Source organism: Sinocyclocheilus rhinocerous, unplaced genomic scaffold, assembly GCF_001515625.1.
Source record: "Sinocyclocheilus rhinocerous isolate Xijiao unplaced genomic scaffold, SAMN03320098_v1.1 scaffold12, whole genome shotgun sequence".
Classification (NCBI taxonomy): Eukaryota; Metazoa; Chordata; class Actinopteri; order Cypriniformes; family Cyprinidae; genus Sinocyclocheilus; species Sinocyclocheilus rhinocerous.
In genome coordinates this window covers 997,981-1,009,647 of record NW_015626394.1, presented here as the reverse complement: position 1 = coordinate 1,009,647, position 11,667 = coordinate 997,981, and the positions used below count along the sequence as shown (strand labels likewise).

At 37.0% G+C, this 11,667-nt stretch overlaps 1 protein-coding gene across 2 annotated transcripts in view; it reads left to right on the top strand.

Moving 5' to 3' along the window:
- Window positions 1-1,630: 1,630 nt before the first annotated feature.
- The window catches only part of LOC107714335 (zinc finger protein GLI2-like), a 92,973-nt gene continuing 82,936 nt past the window's right edge, over window positions 1,631-11,667 (top strand). For both annotated transcript variants that reach the window (XM_016520164.1, XM_016520154.1), the window contains exon 1: window positions 1,631-2,028. The gene's annotated coding sequence lies outside the window, so the exon portion shown is untranslated. The remainder of the gene's footprint in view (window positions 2,029-11,667) is intronic.

Below are 11,667 nucleotides of genomic sequence, written 5' to 3'. Positions count from 1 at the left end.
TGAATTTGAGCTAGAGTGTGTATCACTAGATGGCGATATCTCCATTTTGTTACAGACACATCTACTGTAGATACATTGGAGCAACCTGCGAAAAGGTGAATGTACTCCTACAGATATGAATCTACTGCACGCATCCAGATGGAGTATCTCTACCTTATGTTTTATATTAACATTCATTCAAAAGTTGAGAAATAAATGTACAACATGCACAAACAATGTATTTGCCTTTTGCTTAAGACAATTGATGCATGCCTAATTGACACAACAGTCATGTTTAGAAAGCAAAATGTTTGGGGCTATATGAGTCAGGAACAGACATTTTAAGAAGGCTAGGGTGAAACTTTTCAAAAGCCAGCCTGCATGGCATGCAGTGCATGCATTTCAAAAGGCCTTTTGATAAGTCTTGATAAGTTTTACAAGGCATATCATGGAAACTATATATATTCAAGAGACCTGTTTGATGTAAAAGGGCTCATTTTACATTAGTTAAGGAATCAACTTTAAAAAATACATATTTTCCGTCTGTCTACTCAGCATAGCCTCCAACCAAATGTCTTATTCAATGTATTTTAGTAGTATGTAATGTACTTCTTGAAAAACATATATGGAAAAAAAATAACTCATGATAGGCCTAAGTGTAAAAATAATAGTTTGATTTAGCTGTTTTTTTTTTTATTATTATTATTCCTTTACTTTCTATACAATGTCTTTTGAGCGTTAATCAGTGAGAGTTTAACCCAATTGGCAAGAGGTTAAAAATTAATTGTTTGTAATCCATATAGATGATTTTGAATTATTTTGAAAGTGTAGTGGCGGAATCATCTTTAATTAGTTGCAAGTAGGCTATTTTTCCATCTATTTATTCATTTTCGAGTAATTTTATACATTTGTAAATATTTGGTGATCTAGGAAAAACAACAATTGAACCAATCCAACAAACAAACCGTCTCCACTTTTCCACTAGGTGTCGTTGTATTGTGTTAGTCGTTTGGCAAAATACATTATTACTGAAAAAATCTTAAACCAGACTGATGGGTTTTATAGTGGTTGGAAACCAGCTGGAGTGCATCAACCACAAACAAGAAAGCATTAAGATTTTTAGTTTATTCATTAATTTATTTACTTGAGCGAAGATATATCCCTAATTTATCCAGATAAATTAATTCCAATAAATTGCAATAAACACACACATAGACACAAACAGTCTGAAATTAAATTAATTTAAAAAATCAGTCACAATACAGTTCATTTCACTTTTAGAACATTTTAATAAAAAATGATTAGGAAATTTTGAGTGGAAAAGTGAAATGGATAGGAAAAATGTTGGGATAATATTTTAACAGTGTAAATTATGAGTTAATAACACAAGAGGTAGGCTATATGAATATAAAGTTGCCTATTTAAAAAAAGAAAAAAGAAAGAAAAATAAAGAAACGTTATTTCAACAAACCTTAAACTGCTCACTGAGTCACTCGAAAACATTTAAAATATTCTTATGCGAAAGTTTGGCAAATCTCCACTGAAACTTGAAAGCAAACTCTTAAGCTTCAACTACCTTTGGATTGACGTAACCCGGCCCATCTGGTGAAGAGAGTGGCCCAAAACTCAAAGAACTGGGGGGAGAAGTGGAGTTAGAGGAGGGCAGATCGGATTGAAAACAAATCACGCCAACAGATCTTCCACCGCACATCACATTTTACGATTCAACAAACTTGCTTGGGGTAAATTTCTGCCGTGTTGAGATAGACTTCAAAATGTACTTTCTAATGTTCGAGTAACTAGTCTTTTGAAGTCGCGTGTGTGATGGATCGTCAAAGTTTGCGAGATGCAACTGTAGCGCTTCGTCGTCCGCGAATGATGTAGTTTTTCCTTAAACATTTGCTTTTGCAAAGCAAAATAATTCGCTGATGGAGTTTCGTGACAGAATCCAAGGCACGTTTAGCATTTTTGTTGTAAGTACAGTTACATTGTTTTTCGGATGCACGCTGGAAAACTGAGCAACTGACGAACTTTACAGCGTCAAAACAGGTAAATATGTATTTCGTTATGATTTACTCTTAAGTTAGCAAACACGGTGTGCATGCACATTTCATGAGAACAGTTTACGTTTCATTTTATCTCTCAATTGTTTTAAATGTCTCGACATCAACATGCTGTATGTGTCATAAGCTACAGTATATAGCCATGCTGACGAGAAGAGGATTTGGCAGTTTACTTTTCACTATATATTTATTGACTTGAGCAATCGCAAACTTTTTTGTCAAGTGTCCCGGGTAGGGATGGGAAATTGGAATCGCAAGGAATTTAGCGATTCCGTTTCTGATTCAGATTCTTCTGAACGGTTCCGGTACTTAAAGATTCGTTTAGTTTTCTACAATTCTATTTAGCGGCGACACCTTCACTGAATCTTAAACATGCAGCCAACTGGAGTCTGATTGCCAACGACTCCTATGAACCGGTTCTTTTGAAGTGAATCTAAATCATAGTCTGGATCCTTAACGTATAACTCAAGTCGGTTGTTTTACTGATTCAAAAACAAACAACGCGACAAGTGAGGTTTGATTCTCGCACAAATGAACTTATGAATCGATCGGTTACTGAATCAATCGGATTCACTTTCTGAACCAAACTTTTGTCGTGTTGGACTCGAAGTAAACAAACTGTTATTGTTGTACTGTTATGTTGTATTTAAGGCTAACTAAGGAAACTTCAATCTGACTGAGTAGTTAGTAAGTGCCAACGTGTAGTTATAGACATTGCATTTAGTTGTAGCTTGTGTATTTAATATAATTAGGACTAAGATTTGGACTGCTTGATTTCGTATATCCAGATCTCAAATCATCTAGTCATTCGGCGGCAGATTGATGAAAATAGTTAATGCAATAATGCAATTCATTTCTGCATTGAAAAACAAACAGTGTTGGTAAACCAACATTATTAAAATGATTCGCTTCTGGTTTAGAAAAATGTAACTATTTCTGAATAAAAAATAGTTCTCGGCTCCCTTAAAATATTCTCTGTCTCTAAACGCCATAGTTTGTTCAAGTTCTCAAAGAAGATTTTTTGGTTTTTCTGTTGACACGCAAGCTCAAGTAACTAGCTGCCAGTAACTATCTACAAAAAGTATTACAAAGAATTTAAGGTATTATCCAAATTTCACTTTGTGTGTTTAAAGGATTGGCAAAAAAGTGCGGCAAGAGCATGCCTTGTTTTCCTGAAAAACAGAAAAGTGTGTGCATGTGTTAAATTTAATGTGATGCCCAGTTGAGAACATTAGCATAAGAATAAAAGGTCTTAGTGAATTTGCCATTGTGTAGAATGAGAAGCGCCAGCAGTCAGAGGCAGAGCGAGTGAAAGGATTCAAAAAGAAAAAATGATGCTGCATTCAGATTATTCAGTCTGGTTTGGGCTACGGTCATCAGCTTCTGAAGCATGGGTCGACCGTGTCACTTTCATCTTCCTTTCCTTGCTGCTCTGCACATTTTCGCACATTTCCCTCTTGTCCTGCTGCCTAAATCGGGCTGTTCAGCCTTGGAATTCCGCGGGAGATTTTAACAAACGCTCATAAAGGGGGTCCTTGAATGACATTGCACATGCACCAGCCAAGGACAAGACAAAGCGATGACATTCAAGGAAAAAGTTTTAGAAAATACCTCTACTGTTAGGATACAAAAACATAAAGGAAATTTCTATAAAGAATTTTTTTTTTTTTTTACATTTGCCTTTTTTGACATTTTCCTAAGCTTTGTCATATTCTTTAGAATACTAATGAAATCATTTTTTTGTACATCCTCAGCAAACTAAATTAATTGTCAAGTGAAAAAGGCATAACTCTTTAGAATCTCAAAGAGCTGAACTAGACTTTACTTTATATCTCGGTCAGGCAAAAGTGCCTGAAGTACATTTGTGTCTCAAAGTGAATTGATGAGATTTTAATGGCCGTTAAAAGTGCTGTGAAAGACAGCTGTGTTTCAAGTTTGTTTGTCGTGTTTCTAGTGTCGTTCTGAATTGAAGATGAGTGTGGTGAGAAAACAGAGGTGTGAGAAGTGGTAGCAGCTTACATTCTTTTGCACTCTCAAAGGCTGTTCTTTGAAACCCATCTCCTTGGCTTTGGCCTGTAGGACACGGGACAATCCCTGCATTTTAGTAGCTGGTGTCGGACACCCCTCCAGACATCCGCCTCATTCTCTCACAAGTGCCTGGGGTTAATTAGGATCACATCACATCCGGTTTATGAGTGTGGATGGGGTCCTTCACAGTTTTTTTTCTCCCTCGTTCTCTCATGCAACTATCAGGGCATTGTTAAGTCTGTACTGATGTCATCAAAGAAACCCATGAAACCACACACACACTCTTATATATATAAAATACTTTACTAAGCCATTAAATAGCATATGGCAAATCAGAGAAAGACCAGAGTTTGATTGATTGATTGATCTCATTAGTCATCAGCAACTGTTGCCAAGCTTAAAGGAAATAAGGCCTATTACAAAGAGCGACGAAATAGCAAGTTTTAATTTTCGAGTGAGGAGTTGATCTTTTACATATGCTGGATACTTACCATATGTGTTATTTTTAATAATGCAGCAATGCATTTTATATGAATTCCAGATCCCAATGGATTTGGAAAAAGTTGTCGTGTAATGCATGCTCATGTGTGCGGTAAAGAAAGTACATGGGCAAGTACGCTATTCACCTTCCTCTGAGGCCTGTTAAGCTGTAAACCTTCTACTTTGTTCTCCTTCACATTTGTTTGGCTCTCATACACGCACCCTTTCATTTCCTTTGGGCCACCTTTTAAAGAACAGCTGGAAAATGAACAGTTGAAATGTATACTGTTTACATTAAGTTATATTTGACTTGCCATAGCTGTGACTCTATACACAGTGAACGGCTAACATTCCCAAACCCCATCGTCCACCTGTGATTCATGCAAAACACCAGACACAGTATGCGGAGGACAGACCTAAATTTATTTTATTAGCTGACCATGAATAAACATCATACTTGACCAAAATTACAAGTCTGTATTTGAATTTTAGATGAGGTGTAGTTACAGCTGAGTATGTTGGAATATCCATAGAACATGAAAACAAGCTGTGGTGCTGGGAATTATATGTAGATAACAGTCAGAATGAGTTCAGTGGTTCTCAAACTGCATAGGAGTTTCCCACGACTCAATATAGTCCTTTATTATTATTATTATTTTTACTGTATTTCATTCTTACTTTTACATATTTTTTTCCCCAATTTGGCTTATTTAAATATTTTTCAGTGTTATTTATAATGTATGATCTATATACAGATTTATTCAAGAGCAATCAAAGCATGCACCACATTTATATTCTTGCACTAAAAAAGTACAATTATACGTTATATATGTGATATATGTTACATGTGATCAATGTAGTTTAATTCACGACAGGATGATTCAAAAGATTCTGTTCTTGATAGTGAATCAGAAACACAGGGCTCCAGACTGCGACTAAAACGGTCGCATTTGCGACCAAAAATATTAATTTGCGAGTGAAGTTTTTGCTGAAGTCGCCACTGGCGACTAGGACTATATATATTTACATGTTATGACTTAAAAATGTGCATGTAATGCCTTTTTTCCTGATTGTTTTGCGATCGCATAATTTGCTGTGCTCACGTATTAAACGATGCTTGAACTTCATATTATTTGAAGCACACTTGCCGTCCATTAATTGTAAAAAGCTTTGTTACTTTTTTAATAAACAAGGTATCAGCTTTAATTGGTGCCTAAAATTTTTTCTTATAGGAGCCAATGGCTCCTTACTTAATTTTTTTTGTTTGGAGCCCTGCAGAAACACAGTGCAACCAGTGTACTCCAATTCTCTGACTATTAACTCTAATAATGAATTGGTTCAATAAGTTGGTTCTTCTTTTTAGTGAATCAAAAACCATATAGTGCAACCTGTGTAACCCAATTCGCAAGTGAGCGACTGTGACTTATAGTCAACTTATATAATTAAAAACATATAGTGCAAACAATGTAGATTGATTCCCAAACAGATAGGGATGTAACGATTCACTCAACTCACGATTCGATCAACTTAGTGCTGTGGATCGCCGGATCGGCTTTCACCGTGGACGAAGCGGAGTCCAGCCCGGGGTCGTCACATGTGGTTGCCGCTCCTTCGTCGGATCCGCCAGCCGCGCCGTTCTCAACCCTGCCGCCTCTGTTCACTCTAGCCCGGTCTCAGCTCACTCTAGCCCGGCCTCAGCTCACGCTAAGCCACGGCTGCTTCGTCGGATCCGCCGGCTGCGCCGTTCTCAACCCCGCCGCCTCTGCCCAAAAGAGGACACAACAAGAAATCATTGGTTAAGTTGTATTTACAACACTGTTCCGGAACAGTTCAACCCAAATATTCAGATGTGTGCAGCACATTTTATGGAGGACTGTTTACTGATCCTGGAAGAGTAGAATACAATGCCGGCAGTTCTGACTCAGTCTGTAAGTACGTTTTCATTTAAAGGATTTGCCACTGATGATTCAAACACGAGTTTTGGGCAGTGTAGAGTAGCTCTTGTTGTTTGTCATTTCTCCGATCACAAATGCAAACAGGTTTTTATGTTTACACGGCGCGATGCAACCTAACGCGTAAAAAGACAGTATAAGTCATTATAATCAGTAATTATGTCCCCACTGGATGCAACAAATGCCTCGTTTATAATGGGTTTTAATGTTTTTGTCTCGTTGCACCAGCTGAGAAAGTTAGTTGCAAAAGAGCGACCAGTGGGAAGAATGAGTCTGGAGCCCTGATATGCATTATACAGAGGTAAGAGGAAAAGAAAAAATACCATCGAAAGGCAGTAAGTTCCCCTTTAGACATACATTCATATAAACTCCTACCCCTAATTGAATCGCGATTTGTTTAGCATGTCTCAACCGATTTGAATCGTCACATATTTAAATCGATTTTCAACCGGCTCACGGTTAATCATTACATCCCTACAAACAGATGACTATAGTGAGTCAGTACTTGTTAGTGGATCAGAGACATATAGTGCCATTTGTGTAAACTGATTCCCGAAACAAATGGCTCTAATGAGCCAATTCTTTTTAGTGAATCAAACACATACAACTTACTAATGATCAGTGTAGTCACTGGTTGTACATATACTCTAAAAAAATGCTGGGTTAAAAAGGGACAAACCCAGCTATTGGGTTGTTTTGAACCCAACCGCTGGGTCAAAACAACCCAATAGCTGGGTTTGTCCCTTTTTAACCCAGCATTTTTTAGAGTGTACTGTATGTTGGTGTGTCATTTAAGATACACATTTTTTACACATTTATTGTCGTTGTTAAATATTCAGGCCAATTATTGGATTTTAATTATGCCATCTCTAAAAAATCTGTGACTTAAAATTGTATTTTTAAAAAATGTAAAATGGTGTTTTTCAATTTATTACTGAAATGATCTCACCATTTGTCAAAGGAATTACATTTCTTTTTTTTCCAAATACTCCTTAAAACTACTAAAAGAATCATTGATGAAGCTGTTAAGGAAACGGAATTGTTAAGATGAATAAAAAACCCAGAACAGGAATCGATCAATTCTTTACAAATCCCAGCACTGACTTTAATTTTTTTGATTTGATCAAAGGTGGTACTTATCCTGAAAAGTTTGTGAACCACTGAGTTAGTAGAAGTTTTACTTAAGATCCTTCTCAATAAGAGAGGAAAGAATATAAACCTGTGAGTGTCAGGATAGGCATTATGTGCAGCTTACTATCAAGTCAACAGCCAGCGTTAAATCAAAGTACCGTGTGACACTGTGGCCTCTGAGGGTTAGCTTTGATGTGCTAGTTAATTAATTCCTGAAGGGCTGCTGACAAGCTATCCAGTTCTCCATTATGGGAACCTCTTCACAGCGGCTGCCTGGATCATTATTACAGTTATTGTATCATCTTCACAGCCTCTGAGTCGCAGTTTACCCTCTCACTGTCACAGGCTCAAACAATAGCACACTATTCCAAGTGTTTGTTGTCAGAGCTAATCGGATGCAGAAACCGAGTCTGAATGGTACAGAGGCCACCGGCGGTTCACCAGGGTAGTCTTCTGTTTCCGGAGTTATTGGAAACGGAGAAGTCGATGCAAGGGAGTTGTTATTTATCAGACGGCCTCCCAGCTCCTGACCAGACTTGCAAGGAATGGGGTGGGCAGATAGAACAGTCTCATTGCGTTCCATAGGATGAGCAGGGAGATCCAAAGAGGAGCGCTGAATCCCTGCCAGGCCACAGACTCCTTTCCAACAGACTGGAAGACGAGCTGGATGTGTTGAGCAAGGAGAAGCCATGTGGTAATCTTTAGCAATCAGCCCGCTCCGGTTCCCCGACACACATGTCTACTCCCACTCGTGGCCTCTCCCTGAACGCCATGCTGTCCCTCAGCCAGGCTGCGCCGCACTCGCTGTGGAATTCTCTTACTACGCTGTGCTGGATAAGGATCATGTGTGTTCCTGTCATCATCTCGCAATTCCTGGTGTATCTTAAATATATGACTCCCCACATTGGGATCTTTAGAACAGTGTCTCAAAGATTAGAAACATTCATGAAAAGGGAAGTTTACATAAAAATGAAAATTCTGCTATTATTTTGTGTATAACAATGTTCAGTTTTGGTCTATTCTATAGCCTACTCAAAACAATAGAGTGCTGAAGCAGTGAATCCTAAAAGCTGGAAATGAGTTATCATTAATAGGTTTTTGAATTGGTTATTGGTTAATAAGGTCCGTGCTTACCATAAGCCCAAGATATTTTCACAGCGATGTAAAATACATCAGTAATGCCACACTCAAAATTTTTATTAAAGGGGTCATATGATGCGATTTCAAGTTTTCCTTTCTCTTTGGAGTGTTACAAGCTGATTGTGCATAGATAAGATCCCTGAAGTTGCAAAGACTAAAGTCTCAAAACCAAAGAGATATTCTTTATCAAAGTTAAGACTCTGCCACGCCCCCCTAAAACGGCTCGTTCTAACACGCCCCCACATATCTACCTCACTATGTGGAAATATTTGCGTAATGCCGCCCAAATGTTTACGCAAAGAAAGAAGTCCTGGTTTCAGTAACGCAGTTGGTGTTGAAGCAGCCATGTCAGGGAGACGCTGTGTCAACATATTCTGTTACACAAAATAATGATCTTTAAAAAAGCATCATATGACCCGTTTAAGCATTTTTGTGTCTTGAAATAGGCCATAGCTAATAAGTGGCTAAATGGGACTACTGAGGTTATCTGGGATATTAAACATCATCATGCAGAACAGGGAAACTAAACTACTCTACTAGTTTGTACTTGTGCTCTTTCAAACTATTCCAACTCAAACTTTCCAGCGTGTAGATTTTAAATAAAGATTAAAAGATTTGTCAGAAGCTTAGTGGTGGTAACATTGAATTTATTCGACAGTGGTGTAATTTGTTCCTAGGATAACGTTCGCTATTTACTTCTGGCAATTTTTATTTAGGCGTCAAAATTTATAAAAGTCGTGTTCATTTGTGAAGATTACATTGATGATCAAAATTTGGAAGATTTATAAACTTTTGTTGGTTACAGAGCTTATTTTCTGCAGTAATTCAAAAGCCAATGGAAAAGTCCTATTGGCTTTTTGTAAAGGGAACCAGAGAGATGCAAACTTACGGATTGGCCTTCACATCCTTCAAGCACTTTATTGTATGACTTCAGAAAACCTTTGTTTGGACCTCTTTTATGATGCTTTTATCATCCTTTTTGTAGTTTTGGAGCTTGACAGCTACTGGTAACTATAAACTGTTGTTGGTATATGCATAATAGTTTATGGGAAAAAAGGTTTGGAACAACATGAGGGTGAGTAAATGATGACAGAATCTGTATTATGGCCCGATATTTAAAATTTATATTTATAACAGTGCTGTAAATAAACTAAAGGTCTCTTAAGTGGCCAGTAGGTTATCACAGCTAACTCACAGATGGATGAAGTGTCAGGGTGTAAAGCAGCTGGTAAAATTAGGAATCCACACAAACACCATCACACGTTACAGATACCAGTGTATCTCCACCCTCCGGACCCCTGCACAGCTGACAGACCACTGACTTGCAAAACAGACAACAAAAAAAAAGCTGTAAAATAGGTTCACACATGCCGACACCATGAAGAAATCATCAGAGAGACCAAGATAACAGAGAAGCCTCACACTTTGAACTGAGGAAATGCGTGGACCTTAGGGTTCAGAGACAGCTTTATATAGGAGAATGATGGACTGATATTTTCAAGGTGGGACTGTGCATGTAGCTCATAAACCAAACAGTGAAATGATAGATTGGATAGTTCTAGCTCTAAATTCTGATCAGACAAGCCATGTTAACTGCTGATAAATTAAATGCTGATACATTTATATGATCACTGCAACCATAAACAGTCTACAGTTAGGCTAATTAACTATATTACTTGCTTTTGTTTATTCTGGTCACTATTAATTAAGAACTTTGTTCAAATAATTTATTAAAATTAAACAATACATTTAATTCAAATAATATGAATAAATAAATAATACATTGAACATTTCTGTATTTTATCATATTGCTTTTTCTGCAGTTTTATAAAAGCAAAACACACATTGAGGTCATGCACCACAGTGATTTTATACTGTCCTTCAGTAATTTTATTTATTTATTTAGACTGAATATTTATGGAGGATCAAACAAAAAATTATGTATAACTCTGTAAAAATAATGTATACATAAAAAAATATATATATATAAATAAAAAATAAATAAAAGAATAAAAAGTTTGAATAAAGAATTAAAGTTATAGAGAAATTATAAAGAAAATAATAAAGGAAAAGGTAATACAAAAATAAATGTAGGACTTAATTTAGGATTGTATTTGTTTCATGAAGTCATTTATTTATTTATTTATTTTAATTTCTGCAGCATTAGGCCTCCATAGTTATTGACTTGTTACAAAAAGAAAAAAAAAAGAATTGTAACATTTGTTAAAATACATTGGCTGTTTAAAAACATGAATAATCACAAAAACAGCCATGTGCTGGGTATGCGGTCGGCATTCATAATGTTTCCTTAGCCTAAATGATATTTACCCATAATGATACAGTACACGCTCAAGCTACCGAGCCAAACTGTACAATAAAATACGTCCCATTCAGTAAGTTAGCTGCTAATTACATTGAAACTACATTACACCACAACTATAATTGCCTTCACAAGCGTGTAATTAACATTTGTGTCTGTTTCTTTCTGGGAGGACAGATAGAGGGATGACAGCTGGGCCTGTAGCGAGAGATTGCTAACTACCCATTTGGTTTAGTGACCCGAGCAAATGGTGTGCAGAGAGAGCTAATTCTTTCATGAGATCTGTGATGTGACACGCAACAGCTGCACTACGCTCTGTTAAAGTATCCTCTCAGTAAGCCTCACCTTATTTATAAACACTTGTAGTATGAACACAGCTCTCATAATGATTTAATTAGGTGCACAAACATATACAACTACATTCTCAGCACACTCAACAGAGCTTCGCTTTGACCCTCGCTGAGATGGTTTCTTAAACGATAGACTTGGTTGTAAAGTCAACATCTGTTTCAGATTTTTAGGAGGACAAAGAGATCAAGCAGAGGATATTGCATATATATGCAGGAGTTTAGGG